Source organism: Rhododendron vialii, chromosome 1a (genome assembly GCF_030253575.1).
Source record: "Rhododendron vialii isolate Sample 1 chromosome 1a, ASM3025357v1".
In the NCBI taxonomy this organism is placed as follows: domain Eukaryota; kingdom Viridiplantae; phylum Streptophyta; class Magnoliopsida; order Ericales; family Ericaceae; genus Rhododendron; species Rhododendron vialii.
In genome coordinates this window covers 10712031-10734351 of record NC_080557.1, presented here as the reverse complement: position 1 = coordinate 10734351, position 22321 = coordinate 10712031, and positions in this window count along the sequence as shown.

Genomic DNA, 22321 nt, shown 5'->3' with positions numbered 1-22321 from the left:
GGGGTTTAGAAAAGACTAGGTGTATTCTATACGCTGCCGTTTCTATTGGGAAACAAATTTGCCGACAAACCGATTTGTCGGGAATTACGACAATGCCGCCAAGATTTTCAGCGAAAATTAAAATTGGCGCAAAAAATATTGGTATTTCCTGACTAAATATATAATTAGTCGGCAATTGTTTGATTTTAGGATTTAAGAAAAATATTTCGTGGGCTCTAATTGCACCGCCATTGCATGCAAACACTAAACTTTATCGCTATGGATGTTCTTACAATGTTCGATCGGAACCGTTAGAATTTTCCGTTTTACCGTTTATAGCCTGGTCACCAAAATTGAAGAGAATTCCATATCAATGACCACATGATCAAAAGACTTTTACTGCGTCCAAAAGAATTAAAGTCTCATAGCACACCACCCGAGCCCCACTTGAAGTCTTTTTCCACGATCAGAACCATCTATCTTTAATTTATTATGGGTTAGATCATTCTTACCGAGATTATAGTTGATCGATTTTCGTTAGACAATTGATCGAACAAAAAATACCTTTTTATAATGAGTTCATGTGTCGATAAAGGGGTTTTCTAAACTTGATCGAATCAGAGATTTACGAGAATGAATAATTCAACAAGTGCAACAATATCAACAGTCTCGATCTTCATGATTGTAAGACAATCGTGTGGCTACTATAACAATGAATACAACATAAGGCTTAGTTGATTATCAAGTAAATCAGAAGTATAGATTGCAAAGGTAACTGTCTAGTTATTTTTTATAATGCTCGATCTGAATCGTTAGGATTTCAAATCTTACCGATTGTAGTATTGTCACCAAAATCGAAGATCATTTGATATCAGCGACCACATGAAAGAAAGCTATTTAATGCGTTTGGAGATGTTTAAGTGTTATAATGCACTAAATGAGTCCCGCCGGAGATCTTTCTTGGCAATCAAAATCATCTATCTTTGACGCAATACGAATAAGATCATTTGTATAAAAAATGAAGTTAATCCCATATAGGTAGACACTTGATCAAACATTAATTTTTTTTAATTTAAAAATTTGTGTGCCGATAAAGGGATTACTTTAACCTGATCAAGCCAAAAAATTTCAAAAAACTTATGATTAAGAAGGACAAAAAAATGAATGGTTTTGATTGGAAAAGTTGCATTGTGATCAATGTAGTTGGAACAAATATTTCAATTATTGAGAAAGTTTTAAAAAGGGGGAAAAATTGATATTCCATGACTAAAATTGTTTTTAGTCGGCAAACATATATAAATCCCAATGAAATAAATTAGTCGGGAAATTTATTTCATTTTTTGATTTTTTTAAATTGGTGAAAAATGCTTATTTTTCCGACTAAACCTACTATTAGTCGGCAAAACTACATAAATGCCGACCAAACTAATTAGTTGGTAAATGTATTTCGTTTATTGATTTTTAAAATTCATAAAAAGTTTATTTTTTCCCGACTAATCCTATTATTAGTCGGCAAAAATAACTAAATCCCGACAAAATTAATTAGTCGGGCAATTTATTTCATTTATTGATTTTTTAAATTGGTGAAAAATGCTTATTTTTCCGACTAAACCTATTATTAGTCGGCAAAACGACATAAATGCCGACCAAACTAATTAGTCGGTAAATGTATTTCGTTTATTGATTTTTTAAATTAGTTAAAAATAATTTTTACCGACTAAATGTACTTTTAGTCGGCTAATATGAATAAATACCGACCAATATAATTAGTCGGGAAAATGTATTTTATTTATTGATTTTTTAAATTGCTTAAAAAATTAATTATCGCCGACTAAACTTACTTTTAGTCGGGGAAAAATGTACTATTAGCGACTAAAGTAGGTTTAGTCGGGAATAATAAAAACTTCTACCGACTAATTATTATTTAGTCGGTAATTGGTCAATATTTGGCGACCAACGTTTTTTTAGTCGGCAATGTTAGTCGGGAATTGTGTAATTTGTTGTAGTGTATCTATAGATACATGGTTAAATTTCTTTATGTTCAAGTCTAAAAGTTTAAAATATATTTGGTTTGTATTTTATAATATAATGCAACTGGTTAATGTGTTTATTGATTTCCAATGCAATCATTTTTATACGAGCGATATCTTCTTCACATGTAGTACAAGATGAATGATTTGGATGATGATTGTAATTATATGATGGGCTTTTAAAATAAGAGCATGGAAGAATATGAACTAATGGAGCAGAGGGGACAAGGGGTTTTCTCAATTGACTCCGCCTAGGTTTCATAATCGTGAGAAACCAAGATTGTTATATTGGTTGTCTCATTTCTCTTTCCGGTTAGTGGTGATCTAAATTCGAGTCTCATAGGGAGCACGTTTAGAGTTTAGAGCTATGAATAGCTTTTGAACCCTTGTTGACAAATAATACCCCACTAACCCCTACTGATATATATCATATGACAAAAAAAATTGTGATCGCATTCAAATTGTAAATTTTTTGCTCAACAGGATATTTATACCTAATAGATAAGTAATTGGATAACAACATAATCATGACAAATTTATCTTCAATGAAGCTTGCCATTTGCTAAATTAATTGGATAACAACGTAATCATGACAAATTTATCTTCATTGAAGCTTGCCATTTAATAAATTTGTCTTTTCTGAATTTTTAGATTTACTTTAAAATGTTTGAATTTGTCATTCACTTCAGCAGACAAAAGTACTCACTTCGTGAAAACCATAAAACTTTTTGGGAAAACCGTAAAACTTTCACTATACTTAAATAACTTGTAAGGAAAACCATAAAACTTTTTGTGATGTTTCAAAAATGTTAGTCTATTTTGAAAAGTCAAAGGTAAAAGTGTTTAGATTTACAAAATTAATTCTCATAAATGTTTGAAAATGATTTTAAAGGTTAGAAAAATATGGAGTACAATAATGAAAATAAAACCAACTTTTTGAGAAAACGTGCATTACCATTCATTCTATAAATTAAAATTTAATTTTTTACATATTTACCGATATTTGATTAAGCGGATTATTTGAGGTAGTATATTAATTTCAATCTATAAGATAAATGACTCAGATTGGAGTGATAAACACACAATGGAGCCTTAAACAGTATTAGTGGAAACATAAGTTGGATAGAATTTAAACTCTTTTTTATCCCTCCTTTCGATTTTAAATAATCTTTCTACGGAAATTCGTGTATTTTCAGATTTCCAAAAATTATTTTTTTATTTTTTATTTTTTATTTTTTCTACACCAAATTAAAATACTCAATTTAAAAATTCACTAATTTTCGCAAAAAAAAAAAACATTTAAAAAGCGACGGAAAAAGTATATACTGTAATTTTTTAACATTTAATACAATCTTATCCGTTTCCCCTTCCTCTTCCCTCTTTTTAAACCCACTTAAGGGCCGTGCTAATTACGCCTTCCCATCTCTCTCTCTCTCTCTCTCTCTCTCTCTCTCTCTCTCTAAACGCTCTGCTTCTATTTCTATATACCTCCCAGATCACTATCTCACTACCTGCATATACGCAAAGAAATGGCCGTCAACCTTGTATCCATCCGACCGATCGGACTCCGCCCATGCGCCACCGGAGGCCACAGGAAAAGCCCGTCGTCGTCCAACTGGTGGACCCCGCTCTTCGGCTGGTCCTCCGAGCCCGACTACGTTGACCCCGGCAACAGACTCAGGCTCGATGTGGACACGCAGTCGGGTTCGGATCAGGATCCGAAAGCGTTGTCGACCCGATCACGGTTCGCGTCAGGAACCTTCACCGACGAGAAGGCGAGACGGCTCCGGTTGATGACGACCGACACGGGGGCGTTCCACGACGCCATGTACCACTCCGCCATCGCCTCCCGCCTCGCATCGGAGTTCTCCCACCGGTCCGAATGCTCGATTCGGGATTGATTTTCCATCGCCAGCGCTGCTCTCTCTCCCCTTCAACAAAAAGTCTACCCACACAACATTAAAACACAATTACGGATATAATGATGCTCGAAATTATTTGATGCATGTAAATTCATATGTATAGAATGTCCCGTCCCCAATGAAGTTGTAACTGGAGTTGTGTTTTAAATTTGTGAGGAAAGCATAGCGCTTTTTTTAATCTGTTAGAGAAATAATTAGTTGTGGAAAATTGGACTAGATGGTGGAGATTGACGTAGTAACGGTGATGTATGGTTTCGTGGTGGATACGGCCGGTAAAGAATAATGTGTGTATATACGTTTTCTAATGCTCTGATTGTGATCGATTGATTATTTTTAATTAGTGATTCATTTGATATAAAGCCAAGAAATACTAATATAGATCGAAACACCCACTACTTGACGCCACTGAGCTAAAGTTCAGTTAGCGTTTCCCTCAACCTTCCTCTGTGGAGGCATAAGTTCGAGCTCTATGAGTGACGCGATGCGGGTGTGATTTAAAACTATATAGACAGCTCTTGAATTCTCTGTAAATTAATTTATCAACACCCCGCTCCTTGTTGATGTATAAATTGTGACAAAAAAAAAAAACCCCACTACTTGAGTTTGAAACTATATCACGTGAATAATCAAGGTCCAGTTTTAGGTTGAGAACGGAATCTTTTACTGTAGATCTTATGGATTAGACGGTCCAATTTCGGCCTTTTTGGGGGTCCTTTTTGAACTCACTTTAATAATCCGAATTATTTATTTTTTATACCTTCTCAAGAATGTTGATCACATCAAAAATCAAATTTATTGAATGCCAGGTTTTGAAAGCATTTGTCTTGAGAAAAAAGAGAGTATATGACACCAAATCAATTACTTCGGATACCATATCTGAAGTGTCCTGGCCCCCGTGTTAGTGTGTTCTCCTCATCATGTTATAGATGACTATCATCTGTCTAGTTATTCCCAGACATAATTTGACCACCACCAACCTCGTGTACCACATTCACTACTACAAAATGGTATAAAGATCACGGTCCAAAAACTAAAAAGATCTCACTTTTTGTAAAAGCGTAATAAAATGTTATGGACTATAGTTTTAATCTCAGTTATACGAAAAAACTGAGATGGAAAGATTTTTTAATCTCAGTAATCTAAAAAGTGAGATTGTAACTTCAAAAATAGATCTCATTCTCAAAAAACTGAGATGAAAAGATTTTTTAATCTCAATAATCTAAAAGTGAGATTGTAACTTAAAGAATAGATCTCGTTTTTGAAAAACTGAGATAAAAAAAACCTTTAATCTCAATCATCTAGAAACTGAGATCGTAAGTTAGAGAATACATCACTTTTTTTTTTAGACTTGAGATGAAAGCTCTTATATAGGAAAAGGTGAAAGTCGCTTACCCCTTAATCGACTACGCGCGCAATACCCCTAAATAAATGTCACTCTCAACCATCTACAAAAAAATATTTCGTCAAAAAATGGGGTACTTTTGGCGATGAAAATATATTTTGTCACCAAATGGATACCTTTGGTGATGAAATTTATGAAGGTTGCGTTTCGTCGCCAAATGTATTTCGAGTACAACTCTATGCTCAAAACTCCATTAATTGAGATAATTCAAATTGGGTTTGAACAATAATACAAAGGGCTACAACTTTCATGTTTATCAAAATTTCTAATTTTAATATTTGAAGGTTCAAAATGATGTTCGAAATATATTTTAATGTTAAATGCATATGTTATATATTAAATATTTCAATTATATATTGAAAAGTGTGTGTGGTGCAGTTGGTTGAAGCTTCCATGCAAAACTCAAGAGACTTTGGTTCAAAACCCAGCAGGATAAATAAAGGGGGATTTTTTCCTTTAGGAAAACGCCACTTTCAATCTCGATTTTTTCAAAAACTGAGATTATTACTCTCTAAACAACCACGGTTTTATAATGAAACTGAGATGTTAAGCAATTAAAGGTCACGGTTTTGTCTTTTTTAATCACAGTTTTTATGTTTTTAGTCACGGTATTAATGAGTTTTAATCACGATTTTTATCCTGTGGTTAAAAGATAGAGACTTTTAGTTACACCTTGATAGACCACGGTTTTGAATGCGAAATTAAAAATGAAAGATCACACCAAATAACCGAGGTCTTTATCTATTTTTGTAGTAGTGATTCCAGATACTTAGTGGAGGAAGTTTTCTATCGAAACATAGCACTCGACATCTATGCTACTTTCATCAAAAAGTAAAGTAGTTACTCAAAGATTGTTAACGAAAATGAGATACCTGGCTATGTTCAGAGTTCAGGACCATGTTACAAACTAGAAAGAATGAAAAGCTATATATCACGACAATGGGGTGCAAGGCTATATGAATAGTTGTTTGTTAGCTCATTTGAAGACAACCATCAAACAATTACCAATATGAAGTACACAACACAAACCCGAGATATTATATCAATTATGAGAGTTCACGAAATAACTAAGTCTAATACAAGAAACAAAGAAAAAAAGAAAAAGCCTTCTAAGAAAAGAAACGTCAATATGCAAGTGGAGAAATTCAAACTCCTGATCTCATAGTGAGATGCAAGAATTCTAGTCAACTGAACTACCCCAATTTTTATAATTTAACTAATATTTGTTGAGTAATCTTTTTGTTGATTATAAAATGAATTTTATTTGTGTTGCCCAATAACCCGATCAATTTAATGTTTTCCTGGATGATACGAACAGAACAATTTAGATCAATAAACGAATTGAGACGCACGCACCACATCCTTGATCCTTCCATGCATTACAACTTGCCTAGTACAAGTTGATTATTACAACTTGCAAAAAGCCAATGCTCGTTAGAAAAGTGATTTGCAAAGAAAGTATTCACTTTCTAGACTCTAGTGATGACCTTCTTGTTCGTTTGAGGGTTTTGAAGAAATTTTTTCAGAGTAATAAATGAAAAGAGATAGATAGAGAAAATTTATTAAAAACTGTACGCGAAAATTTTGAGTTGCCAAATGAACAAGGTTGGGGCTTGTTTGCTGGAAGTTTAAGAAAGGGGGATAAGAGAATGATATAGAATACGTGGAGGTCCAATTTCATGATCAATTGGATCGGTCGAAGCCTCGGAAGCCCAAACATTGTTTAAGTGCAAATTACCCGATTTGGCAACTTTCGGACAAGCTTGGATCGGGCCCAAACTTGGTGGGTTGACTTATTTTCGCACTGCGATCAATACTCACAATCCTAGTTCATGACTGATGGTGTTTTTCGGCCTAATTCCTTCGTTTAGGCCTCCAATTGGACATTTTTGCTGTTTTAGGAAATATTTATTTCGTTAATAACTTTTAACGTATAATTCCGTAGAAATTGATTCTTTTTGGGAAAGTCATGTTTTTCTTTCCTTTTTCCAATTTTATTATTTTCCCCAAATGTTGGAAATTTTCGTTTTTGAGTTAGGGTTATGCATTTTTTCTTATAAAAAGGGTTGTAACCTAATGTTTATGCAACTTTTCATTAATAAAATCTTTGAGTTTATCTCTTTTTCTTATGGATTCAAGAACTGCTCGTGGCTACGAGTACCTATCATTCGTTTGATTAATACGCAACTAATCTCTCGTGAATTCCGCTGTGTCAGAGAACGAGGGGGATAAGGGAGGGAGTGGGAATAGGAAGATGGTGTTTGGTAAGGGGATAAGGGAGAGGGGGAGAACTTATGCCCTTGATGGGGCCTTAGCTAATCCCACTCCACAACCTTGGATAAGCTTATTCGGATGGGGAGACAGACCAAATTGACCTTCAAACCTTCTTTGTGTTTCCAATGTAATTATTTAATGAGGGCAATTAAGTAAATTCATATATCCTCTATTGTTATCCATCTACTCTTATCCACTTAGTAGGTCATGTAGCTCCTTTTGAGAGTGAGAGGTCGCGGGTTCGATTCCTATGTATAGGAGATCAACTTCTTGTGGTAATACTAACTTCTAACACTCCCACTAACCATCCGCTGATTTATACAATGTTGACAAAAAAAAAAAACTACTACTTAAACCAAGTATAAGTTAGTCACCCTCGTAACATATTCACCTTTGTTCTTATCCAACCTTTTTCTTTATCCACCCAAAGTCTTATCCGTTCTTATCCACCCAAAGTCTTATCCGTCCGACAAACGAGCCCCACAAATAAGGAGAATATGCCTTTCCAATTCGGAATTGTCGACCTCTACTGGAAGCTTCCTATTCAAAACCCGTTTTTGTTTGACGGTGTAAATTCATTTCTAACACATGCAAACAAAACTGGCCAAATAAGGGTCTGCATCACCGGAGATTCGATAACAACGCATGCCATCTCTCTCTCTCTAGCATACTTCCAAAACCAGACATTTGTCTTTTCTTATTCTGAATGCACAAATTGAAAAAACGTGCAGACAATTGGAAATTTGGAACAACGAAGCCGGCTTTCCTTGAAACATCGATCCGTCGGTTTCTTCCGAATTCAAAAGTTCTAAACTTAAGATCTGAAGATATCATTAGGGTTGAGAATTTTTAATTTAATCATAACCGAGTGTCCAGGCCAGCTTGTATGCACCTCGACTAATTTTCTTCTTAAAATTAATGACAAGTCAAACTCTCCAGTGACTCCAAGATTTAGAATATTTGATCTCCGTGACATTCGGGCATGCAACTTCGTAGAATCAGTAGCATTGAGATTGAGATACGGTGTTGGTCTTGTGTTTACTTGGAGTATTTGACATTTGTAGCAATTTTACAATTGAGAGGCTTCTCATTTTCCCACCTTTTTTTTTATGTTCACAGTCTTTGTAATTTGTATATTTAATGATTCAAATATTAAATAAGTCACTTTGAGCATTTTTTAACATGCAAAATAATTTCAGAAACCTTATTAAATACAGTTTCTTTGAATTTAGAAATTGCAAACAACCCTATTAAATACAGTTTTTTTGTGTCAAATATGATTCGACCATGTCTTTATCATTGTGCGATCCACTTGACTTTTTACTTGGACACCATACATATCAATACCTACAAATAAATGGCTTAGGTAGTCCAATGCAATAAAGACCAGTCTTGTTTTATGTCACATGCATTAGTGCAAATGAAATAATCATCGTTGGAGAATCTTGGTTTAGCGGTTGGAAATGATCCTCGTTATTTTTCTTAAATATGGGCAACGGTATGCTTTTGTTTACACCCATTTTTGGCCAAAATTCAGCAAATCAATTTGTGGCTAGAAGAAGGCCTTAAATGAAGGTCTCAGGCGCTAAAAAGCCTCATGATCGGTCATCCACGAAATCGGGCCGATTTGAACACCACTGATCGAGTTGAGTTTTCAAAGGCCTGGGCCAAATTATGCTTAAGATTTCGTTATCACAAGCCCAAGCCCAAGATTGGGCGAAGACTTGGGTTGACCCACCAGATCTGAGTGTTTTATCCAGGCCTAGGCCAGTTCTTAGAAATAATAAGGCCTTCTAAGTGGGCCTAAATCAGTAAAAGCCCAAGTTTTATTTCCAAACTTGGGCGCGCATTGCTTACAAAGAGAATAGGCCTATGATGCTCCTCAAGTTCAAGCCCAAGTAATAGATAGGCCTATTTCTTAAAGAAAACGTCACCTATAGCCTGTTAATTGGCAGGGAAAAAGGCCTTAAGCTGCTCACAAGTAGCTCAAAGGCCTAGAATATTTCTGCTGGGTAAGTCCTGGCCAAGCTTCTCACAAGCAGCTCAAAGGCCTAGAATGTTCCTGTTAGACAGGTCTGGGTAAGCTGCTCACAAGCAGCTCAAGGTCTGAGCTGGTAGGACCCCATTCTTTAGCATGAAGCAAGACTTGGGACACGTGGCAGCCATGCATGGAGTCATCCTAAGCAGCTCAAGCCTGCATAAGTAGCTGCAAGCAGCTCAAAGGCCTAGAAGGTTCTCTCAAACTGCTCACAAGCAGCTCAACTAGGCCTGCTGTATGAAAGCCTAAAGAAAGCAAGTGGTAGGGCACAAGTCCCACGAAATCTCTCTTTTCCATATATAAATGTATATGTGTATATATATATATATGGAAATGCCTAATAATAGCAAGTGGGCCCTCAAAAGGGGCTCAAGAGCCAATGAAATGGCTAAAAGGCCTGATAAAATTTTGGCCTTTGACCTTGGTGGGCCCAAGATCTTCTATTCAGGCATTCAAGTAGCTTACAAGCATCTCAAAAGGCCTTCGTGATTCAGCACAGCCAATTTCTTTTGCCCTTTTACAAGTTTTTTATGCAGGAAAGAGAGCTTTTTTAAGCCTTTCAGGCCTTAGCTGAATTCTTGGAGTGAGGAGTGAGGCTTCGATAGGTGGCAATCGCTCATTGGAGGAAGTAGAAGCAGCTCAAGCCAAAGCCTTTACCAGGAGGACACTTGGCAGCCATGCATGAAGGCCTGTGGAAGCAGCTCAAGGCCTGGAACTTCTGCCTATAAATACCACAGTTGAAGGCCTTGGCAGGGGTCCCCGACCATCAAGCCCATGGCTTATGCAAATTTATTTTTCAATTATCTTCTATCTTTTGGTCCCCGACCATCAAGCCCACGGCTTATGCATATTTATTTTTCCTTTATCTTTAGTTTCCCGTTCAATCTAGCCAAGCCTAGATTTTATTTCATTTCCTTGTAATCAGACTTTATTAAACCGTTAATGAAGTCCTTTTATTCCTGTTTTAGGCCTTGCTCTACCTTTCTTTCCATTTTTCACACGATTAGGAAATTTTAAGTCCTTAGCCCGCAAAGGCAAACCACGAACCTCCTCACGGTCTCCACCCATAGGCCGTGCACTTTTGTCCAGTTAGAAGTCAGATTAAGGCTTCCAGGCCTTGATACAAATTTGGGCAGCAATTCTGCCCTGGCACGCCCGCATCAGGCCTAGAACTGCACTACTCGCAGTTCCTAGGCCAATTGTTACTTTTTGGAAACAATTATTGGCACGCCCGGTGGGACCCTAATTGTTTCAAGGGGTATGATCACGCCGATTCATGTCAATTCAATATGTTGAATTGGATGTTGAGATTCGGCGTCTTGAAGAAGAAATTAGTTGGCGCTATGATAAGGTCGATGAACTTGAAGATGAAATCAACCGTCTCAACATGGAGAAGTATCGACTCAATCCTACGGAGGGTTGGTTTCTCGATGCACAACACTACTACAACGATGCAGTTAGAAGGCTTGAAGACGAAATTGGCAGACTTGAAGATGAGGAATGCCAATTACGCAATGAAGTAGCCTATCTCCTTAATGCTAGGTCACGTGGCTATTCAAGTATCATGCATTCAGGCCTGCCCGAACAGCCTGAATTCCAAAATGGTGGCTTTGGTGATCCTTATACTCAGACCTTTGGAGGCCAAAATGAGGAAAATATGGGCATTCAAACCTATACCGTTGCATCCAACGAAGAATTCTCGCGGGAGATTTCTCATCCCTTGGATGCATCTTTGCTTAAGATTGAGGAATGTCTAATCAACTGCAACAAGGCCACTATCAACTGCAATAAGGCCATTGACAACTTCGACAAGGCCATTGATAAAGCGATGGCTAAACTCAGGGATAAGTTGTTAACTCCTCCACCACCAGTATCACGGTTTGACACTTTAGGCTCGACTTCAGGCCTGAATGTGTCTAAACAAGCCTCTAACAAGTACACCAGGCCTCCAGGCTTCTCTCAGGCCTTAGCTTCCGAAAGCCCTGCACTCGGGGGGCAAGGAAGCCAAGAAATTGCACTCGGGGGGCAAGATTCTCAGTTCAAGCCTTTGAGGATTCCGGACCAGCGGCAAGGCCTGGGTTACAACAGCTTCATGCCTGAATGCAACAACGAACATTAAGGAGTTTCTCAAAAACTTCTAGGTGAAAAGCTAGTTCCAGGCCTAGAGGAGCCAAACGACAGGCCTATTTTGACGCAAGGGGAGCAAGATCTCAGGCCTGGAATAAGCCAGAACATGGGAACTCCAATTATGAGGCAAGATCAGCCCATTTTCTCCTCTCAAGAGCTTTCTGAAGTCTCTGAAGGGCTACCACATCCAGATTTAGTCCTAAGTGATGAGCAGATCATTGATGCAGGCCTAGAATGATCCAGGCTTGCCATCAGCCCTATAGGTAGGTCTGAATTGCATGTTGCAGCTGTTCTAGAAGAGGAGGAACGACATGAAAAGGAGGAAAACGATGACACTCTAGGGCTTGATCACGATTCATTGGTGATTGGAGATCCCCCTCCTCCCCCGGTTAACAAAGGCCTTTTTGGCATTGTTCGACCTGCCAAAAGGCATTTCAAGCGTAGGCCAGCTATAGGCCTTAAAGCCGTAGAATCGTGCCCACATTGGATTTGTGGGGCACATCAAAAGCGAGTGTTATTCACTTGGCTTACGCAAAAATGTCGTGGTTGTAAAAAGGGCTAAGTAGAGGAAAGCCCTTCAAGAGCCGAACATGCATCTTTAAGATGTTCGGCCAAGGCCTACCAGTCATTGAGTAGGCCTTATTTTTAAGTTCATACCAGGCCTTTTCTGCAGAGGTGGAGGCCTTTTATTTCATTTAAACATGCCTTTTTTGCCGGAGATGAGGCCCTTTAAGCTCTTTCTTTAGGCCTGAGCCACTTTTTTGCATTAATGCATATCTCCTTTAAAGGTTGAAAATGTCAAACCGGATGAATTAAATTTTTAGCATCTCCATAGGTGATGTTTTAAGTGATTCTACAAGCACAACTTCAAAATTCGACTGCAGACACAATTATATTCGGAACGATTGAATGCCATTAGAACAACACACATTTAACGGTTTCGGATAAAATTGTCCGAAATTCTATTTTAAAATTGTGTTTCTTAGACTTTTTAATGCTCTAATAAGCTGATCCCTACGCAACGCGTCACCACGTGTACAATATTATCCGTTGCCCCTTCCCTCCCCTTTATCTATAAACCCAAACCGCCTTGTGCTACGCCTCACTGCCTAAACCCCCATACCACCTCTCTCTCTCTCTCTCTCTCTCAGCTCTGCTTTTATACCCTACCAAGCCACTATCTGACTACTTGCACATACACAGAGAAATGGCCGAAAGTCTTGTATCCATCCGACCGATTGGACTCCGCCCATGCGCCACCGGAGGCCACCGCAAACCACACTGGAAATGCCCGTCGTCGTCCAACTGGTGGACCCCGCTCTTCGGCTGCTCCCCGAACCCAACTACATTGACCCCCGCAACAGACTCAAGCTCGATGTTGGCACGCAGTCGGGTTGGGATCAAGATCCGAAAGGGTTGACCAGATCACGGTTCGCGTCGGGAACCTTCACCGACGAGAAGGCGAGATCATAGTTTTAAATCGCGGTATCGGTCGCGGTATATCGGTATCGGGACGTATCGGTGATACGTTGCGGGAATCGGGTGTCGCGGTCGTGAATTTTTAAAAATCATCAGCAACATGTATAAAACTTGAAAAATATACTTTTGCGGCTTTTGCCCCTAACATTGGCTTACTTTTCTCTAGTCCCACATTGACAAGTTACAAAACTTCTATCTACTTTAAATGAATTTGCACTTTAGTGGGTCTGTGAATGAGGACTTAAGGAGAGGTTTCGTGCGCTCAGGAAAATGAGCGGCAATTTGGAAAACTGATTCGGAAACCCATTAACCGGGTGCGCGTCACGAGTTATTCACACAGGGGGGGTGCAAATCCAGGATTTGAGCCTTGTGCACACACTGCATGCCCACGTTTTACATTTAATGAACGGCTCGGATGATTTGTGTAGAATCCGTAGTGGCCTCACAACAAAATCTGTGCACAGATCTGCTGTGTGTGTAGCAGGACGCATTGAATTTTGGTTAATATGATTTCAAAAAGTATTTATCTTGAAATAAAAATGAGTTTACAACATCTGATTAAATCCCGATGGCTAGACTATCTCATTTAAAATGTGAACAGTTTCGATTATCAACATAGGCCCGACAAAGACCCAAAAATTGAAAAACTGGACGGTCCAGTACATTTTTGAGATGGGCCTGATGTTCATGTCATATTTGATATTTATGTTCGACTTCGTGTGTTTGAGATGGGCTTGATGTCAAGCTGGCTGCTCGCTCAGCACTACTTGCTTGGCCTGGGTTCATTCGCACGCAGCCGAACATCAATGAACTAGTGAAACTACGTGACAACTTTCATATACGTTCTCCAAGACCCACACTGGTTTCGGGTATAATGTTGGACCATTACTCTAGGGTTGTCTATGCATTTCGACGAAGAAAGAAAACAAAGATGAGAAACGATAAAATAAAGTAAATAAAACTGAAAATTTTGACTAATTTTATTTATCTTATTTTTTTTCAAAATTTAAACAAACCTTTCAAATTTTCAATTTCTCAAATTGAAGCGAATAAGACGATTAAAATAATTTCTACCCAAACTGGAGAGCAATTGGAAGAAAACAAGATGACAGCAAGCCCAAAAAAAAAAATTTAAAAAAAAACATGACCAATAGGGCTTGCACTTTCTGTGGGTCTCATCCATGATGTGGCTTGCACTTTTCCACTATTTCAATTATGGAGTTTAAGGATATTCGGGTCTGGATTTTTCCCTGCAAATTCAACTAACATCACCGAATAAGTTTGCATTCCAAAATCAAAGTCGAGTCATGTTCACCTACTAATACAAGTTCCAAAAATTTGTACTCACTTTTTTGGGTTCTCACTGAATTAACTTTTATGCTTGGCGTGCTCCTCTTTTGCCAACTTAGCCAATTCTTTGTACTTTTGTTTGTCCTTCTTCGACAGGTTTTCCCAAATGGAAGTCAGGGGTTACAACAAAATGGGCTAAGTGTTGCATCTTACAGCCTCACAGTTAACAAAGGGATAAAGGTGTCGTCCAAAGCCATGGGGAGGAACAGGAGAAGATTGTGGCTGGGATCAAGGGCTGCAAAAATGGAGGCTTCAATGTGACTTTTATGTACTTGATTTTCTTCAATTCTGGCTGTTATTCCAAGATACTATTGTTTCATTTGGTTTTGTTCAGTTTTTTGCATGATCTACTTTTTCTTCCCTTGTAGCACGTATTGGTTTTTAATTTCACATAATTTTGCAATAAACCATCATATGAGTTTTATGAAAGAACCGTTGTCTTTACAAATCCGTCAGCTAATAGTCAGTTTACTTCAGGAAAGAAAACCTTCTAGGATGCATAAATAGTACTATTATGTTTTGTACCATTTTATTATGGTGGCATATGATGCAACATCTTGCGGGCTGTCAAAACGGGCTTCCTTGCCCCAGCTTCGATTGTTTCCTATCGCGTGTGGTGGACTCGATCATTAAATGGGCTTTCGAAACAAAGTCTTGTGGAAGTTCATTTTCTGGAAATGAGCTGGAGTGTATTCCTCAATCTAGATCTCGTCGATATTTAGGCTTCCAGTCTTATCCCTGAAATGAATTGTTGTATGCCTTTGTTGTCCTTTGGGGTAGGCAGATATCAAAGGTCATGTTGGGGTTTTAGGTTAATGTCAAAGGTTCAAACTCAATTCAGGTTACCAATGGGCTAGGCAGATCGATATCAAGTCATGTCCCTGTCCCACCAAGAAAGCAAGTAAGATACTAGGTTATGTAGAAAACTGCCTTACGGGAAGTTTGGTGGATGAATTTGAATGTGTCGGTTGAAACTACTGGATATCTAGATCATGAGTTTCCATAGAGTTTCAATTAAGTTGGGGCATTCAGAGGTGCTCTTTCTGGCTTCCATGTCGTTTCCAAATCTTTTTGACATGTTGATCTGCTTGGTCGAGCAACTTTGGATGTGAATGTTTCAGTGGAAACTATTGGATATCTAGATCATGAGCCTCCATGGAGTTTAAAGTTGGGGCATCAAGAGGTGCTGAGGTGCTCTTTCTGGCTTCCATGTCGTTCTTGAGCATGTTTCTGACATGTTGATTTTCGATAATCTTTTGACATGTTGATTGATCTGCTAGATTGAGCTACTTTGGATGTAAATGTGTCGGGGTTGAAACTACTGGATATCTAGATCATGACTCTCTCTCTCTCTCTCTCTCTCTCTCTCTCTCTCATCTTTAATCGGCATTTTTCACGTTATGTAGATTCCAAATGTGTTACATAACTCCGAAGGTGAAAACGATCAGGAGGACTAATCATTCTACAGTTGCAGTCACATGCGTGTGATCTAATTTCCATGGAGGATTCGAATGTCCCAAATGAGCACTTAAGGTCTTAAGGTCTGCACTTAAGGTTTTATTTTTCTGCTAGGATCGAGTCAAAGTATTTTATCTTTGGTCATTCCTTTTGCAGGTAAAGGAGCACTTAAGGTCTGCACGTTCCAAAACGCACATATTCATATCAATTTGAGATCAGGTGCAAAATCCAGGTATCGGAAGGAAGCAACTGTACTGAAGTTTCAGCGACTTGGAAAGTTTGCTCACATTTACATCACACCATCGCGTAGGCTTCCATTTGTACCAAGAGAGAATGTAAATTATAGTTGTCGCTCATTCTGTAAAATATTAAAGCATATATCTTAATAAAAGTATTACCATGGTGTAAACCATTCACAAGAAGACATGAAGGAACATGAAGGAGAAAACCCAAATAACCATAAAAATGTCATTCTTCAGAGAAATTATGAGAGGAGAGCATGATTATGGAACGGGCTGCCATAACGAAGGCCTCAGAAATCGTTAACACTAACTCTTTTTCAAAGTGGCATTTGCACACAAACAGCTATAGTAAGAAGTATTCGCCAAAGAATGTATGGAAATTTCAGCCCAACATACCAAATATAAATAGCATGTCAAATACTAGTGCTCCATTAGGAATTGACGACGATTCTTGTCATGCATGCTAATGGTTTGGTTAGTCTCATACAACTAGGTACACTACCAAAAACACTTCCGGCCTTCACAAAATAAGAAGTGCCCTAGTTCTTGTGTTCTACTTGTCATGTTATAGATGACTACCATCAACTAGTCTCAGACATAATTTGAACACAGGCAACCTGGTGCACCACGTTATAGATACCAGTTGCAGAAGAATTCTATTGAAACGAGGCATGCACCCGCCATCTTTGTTGCTATAACTGGATTCACACTCAAAACCCACTGAACCAGTGAACATTGGTGCAAAGACGGGAAGTGTCAAGTGGCAGATAAATTCTTCTAATCAATTTGAACTCAGACAAGTAGTTTACCATGTATGAATAACCTATAATGGTCTGAAACCCATGTCTAAAGACGCAACAACAATTTCTGTCAGGCCTCCTAACCTCAGAAACACCATCCAGCCACTTATCAAAAACAAAATTAAGCGGATTTTAAATATATGTGGCTACTTCAGCCAGAAGTGCAAACAAAATAGAAGCTTTCCTGAATAAAGATTGACAACTTACCAAAAGCTTCTGAATCATTCGATAATTATGTCTGAGACTAGTTGATGGTAGTCAAATAGCATCTAAAACCCACAAACTAGTTGATGGTAGTCAAATAGCATCTAAAACCCACAAGCTTCTGAATCATTCCAAATAGCATCTAAAACCCACGAACTATAGACAAACGTTTGAAGGGAAACACACCCTGACTTTCGCTCAGGAACAAAAAAAAAAAACCTTGATATTAAGAATATAAAAAAAATTCCATGTGAAACAATTCAATATTATAAAATTTAGTCTCTTGGATCCTGAACACCTTATTATCATTTAAAAGCTGGTCTAGATTTGGCATATAGAAACGAAACTTGTATTTTGTACGTATTTAGTAGATCAAAGATACATATAAAAAAGGACTCATATTTATCTACCTTTGCAATGTGCATGGCACGAGACTTGGCTTGTGAGTTTGACATACAAACAAATCACCATTTATTTGCACCTGGTGTGTTTTCTTCAGCACTGGTGTGGTATGCATGTTCTTGGTTTTTCATGGACTTAACGTTTAATGGGCCTTAATACAAAACTAATTAAAGGCGCCATAATCTAATCATATAGAAATTTCAGCCTAAGAATAGATGGGCCTTTGGATTGGAACCTCATTAAGAATGATATTGATATGAGTGCAATTGTCCAACATCTAATGTGGAATTACCCTCTTGCTCTCATCTCAAAATCAAGGAGACAAGAACGGACCGAGGGAGGGATAAGTCCAGACAACTGCTTTACCCATGGTCCAAATTTTTACTAGAATCAAATCATGGTTGCAAATCGGGTACCACATGGTACCCAAAGCGCACATCCGAGCTATCTAAAAATGTAACCGACGGTCCGGATTAAAAGGTACTGAACGGATTTAGAAAAAAAGAAAAAAGGAAAAGGAAAAGTTCGTTTCAATCTAGACTGTCGGTTGCATTTTTAGAAGGGTTGGATGTGCACATTGAGTATCACGTTAGCGGTACCCTATTTGCACCACAAAATTTCTCGAATCGAAGTAGTTTTTGTTTCAAATGTTTGACCTTGAGGTACCCAACCGCCATCTTTTTTCATGGTCTTGCAAGGACAATTCACTTGGGCCAATAAATCTAGAGGTTGGAAAGGCCTTATCTCAGCTTGGGTTAGGGCCAAATCCAGTGAATTGTTTTTTGTACCCAGTTCTGGCCCAAATCAAGTTCAACTTTTGGGTTTTAGTATCTGTAATAGTAGTAGTAATTTAGGATCTGAACAAATTTGAATCTTAACTAAATTCAACTTTGAAGAATGATATATACATGAAATACCAATAGAATTTTCAGTAATGGTACATAAAAATTGAGTTAGTGGGTCGGTTGATCAAGTGACCTTGCTTGCTATCATGCATCCAGCTAGACCGGCTCCACCCTCGCATAATCTTTCAAAATACCATGCGCTTCCGCTCTAAATCCTTACGCTACGCTCTCAATTCTCGATCGGTTTCGCGAATTATAGTAATTCAAGATGTGGTTCAATGATGTTTTCACGCTCGTACTCTTGCATCCGCATCCGAGTTATGTGACTTACTCCACCCTTGACACTACAAGAAAATGCAATTTGAACGGCGCTTGCTAAGCCAACGTTTTTGAAGGCGCCATGTTGTGCCAACAGTCAAGGCATTTATTAAAACGCCGAGTAATACCTTAATGCCGTTACTTGGTTGTAGCTTCATTACTACACCACTTAACGGCAAAATAAGGAAAAACGTTAAAACACGGCAAATAACACGCCAAAAGAGAGAACTTTTCAGATCCACTCTCTCTCATCGACAATTAGACATTATACCCACTGCTTCATCTCTCACTCTTCTCTCTCCATCAATATTTTTTTTTTCTCCTCTCTCTTGTCGATCTCCGTTTCTTAGGTATTCCGATCGATTTAGACGAAAGTATTCCGATGTTAACTATCTCCTTTCGTCGATCGATCACTCTCTTTCATGATTTTGCTAGTTTCTCCGTTTGTCAGGTATTCCAACTTTGTTAGGTTTCTGTTTTCCGATTCGATTAAGTTTCGTAAGGCTTTTCATTTTAGAGATTTTGTATGGCTAAACTGATTCGGTTCCTTTTCGTCAAGTTTTGTTAGGGATTTTGTAGTCGAACTGAAGATCTACCGATTTTGCTGCCTAACTGACAATTCTTGTTTGTGTGTGAGTTGTCCAATCAAAGACAAAGAACAAGAGCAAGAGCAAAAGGAGGCATCATCTATAAATTGCCTCTTGTTTTTTTGGTTTTGTTCGAGTCCTGTTTTTTTTTTTGGTGTCTTGTGTCCTCTATCAGTTTAGAGTCCTGAGTCTTGGGTCCTGTGTCAGTTTGGCGTCTTGTGTATTAGTGTGGATGGTTGAAAGATTATGAGGATGGATGGATTGGTTGCAATTACACTGATGATTTCGGCTAGTGATATTTATGGCCTCTGGAATTTCATACCTAGCACTTTCGTTGTCTTCGTTAAAAAAATTGCATTTGTTATTTTTGCCATTTAAAGAAAAAAAGCAAATCATTTCAGTTGAAGTTTGGTTTTTAAACTTTGTTTTGGTTCAAACATTTACCAGAAGCTTTTAAAATAGGAATTGATGGTTAAATATAATGGAGTTCTAATTTGCTGGGCTAAATAATGAAGCTTGGGAGCATGACTTTGGGCCTTCATTTAGTGGGCTTTTAAAAACTGGATTGGGCTTATAAAAATTGGATCCCGGCGTTTTCTCAAAAAAACGTCGGCATAACACGTCATAATAACGTCACCTAACGGAATGGACGCTGGATCTTAACGGCTGAACATTTTAAACGGCATTTTTAAAAACGCCGGCAGAACTTCTGCCCCGGCATTTTTTAAGCGCCGGCAACATACAGTGACGGCCGTGTCCCCGACACGTGGTATAAAATGCCGCTGAACATTTGACGGCGTTTAACGAGAATCTAACGGCGTTATTCAAGTGCCGGCTAACCTATTATTCCACTACTACAACACGAGAGGCTTGTAGCGAGGATTTAGTTTCCTCGCTAAAACGCTGATTTCCTCGCAAAATGTATTTGCGAGGAAATTTTTCCTCGCCCGTTTTCCTCGCAAAAAGCTTGTCGCAAAAAGAATTTGCGAGGAAAAAAATTTCCTCGCTTATTCTGACCCAATTAGCGAGGAATTTTTTCCTCGCTATAGTTTTTCCTCACTAGACTAATACAATGTTTACAGAATAGGCGAGGAAATTTTTCCTCGCTAGACTAATTTTTTCCTCGCCAATTATAGTTTAGGCGAGGAAATTTTTCCTCGCTAAAACTCTTGAAACTAAAAATAGATAGTTCTCCAGCTCATTTGCTTCCGCGCGAATTCGAACCGTGGCCTCCTGTATGCATTCACTCCATCCATCACACCAACTTCATTTCCAGTTCAAACCTTTGTCTTTTTTATATATAAACCTTTTGTACATCCTTTCACCTCTCTAAATTTGTTTCTTTAAACATTTCTCTCTAATTTTAGTCCCTTTGTAGTGTTTCTTTAAACTTGTTTTTTAAATCATTAACATTATTCGCTTTTATTGAATTTTTTTATAATTTAATGTTTTGTTATATATCTTTAATAAATCTTTATAACTTTCTAAATTTGTTTATTTTATACTTCGTTTTAATTCTCTCTAAGTTTAGTAACCTTTTGTAGTGCCTAAATTAGTTTGAGCCCTTTAAATTTCTGCAAATACGATATTTTTTTTAGTGGGTTAATCTGTTCTTACTGTGTATATGCGCCCATAACAATTTTAACTCAACTACAATATTACAATAGTAATAATTTGTTATGTTTCTTTTTAAATGGGGTTAACCTTACATATTTTGAAAATAGATTAGTGATATTTTGAAAATACATTTCGCAATTATTAAGTACTTTATCTTTTGTTTAGCTTTTCATTAATTTTGTTTGTATGAATTAATAATCAGTTATCTCTACGAAAAGCAATCCATATATCCCATGCATTCTTTTTCTGAAAAGCACATCATTCATCCACAAACTTATAATCCCTATGTCCAATCCCTTTTTTGGATTTATAACAGTCAAAAGAACAATACGATAGAATTGATGAATGCACTTTGTTACCTAGAGTGTTCTATTCCTTGGGTATTTATATACAAATACGGTTACAAGTGATAAGTTTTACAAAAGATATTGCAAATGATAAAATATAACCCCTGAAATGGCTAACATTATTAGGACTTATTTTCTTGATCAATTGATTTGCACTGATTGGTTGACATCCCCCCGCAAGCTGATGGTTGAGGCATGACCTTCAGATTGAAACGTAGTGTCCGATGCGGGAAGACACAAGTCCTTTTGTGTAAAAATATCGGCAATTTGATCCCTGGTGCTAATATATTGGACGGTTAAATCACCCCGAGTGACTTAAAAATCTTTGTATTCAAACAATAAATTTTAGTAGAATTTGAACATACTGACATTGTTAACAATTAATTTCAGTTGGGGAAAAGTGAATTCATATAATTCGTGTGAAACATATTTTTTATTTCATCAATTCAATGTGATTGGCGAGGAAACTATTTTTTTCCATTTATCACTTTTTTATTTTAATAAATTTGCTAATGATATTGAACTATGTAGTTGATTATCCCTTACCATCGTGATATTAAAGATACATGAACATAATTAATAATGACTTACATATAAAAAATTTAATGAGTCCTAAAAAAGGTGACAAAATATTTTTCGCCAAAAGGTTACATTGAGCAAGGAAAACAAATTTCCTCGCAAAAGGGTTACATTTGGCGAGGAAATAATAATTTCCTCGCCAAATGTAACCCTTTTGCGAGGAAATAATAATTTCCTCGCTAAATGTAACTTTTTGGCGAGGAAATTAAATTTCCTCGCTAAATGTAACTTTTTAGCGACGAAATTGAATTTTCTCGCAGATTGTATACTTTTAGCGACGAAATCTCTTTTCCTCGCCATATTTCCTCGCAATAGGCCATC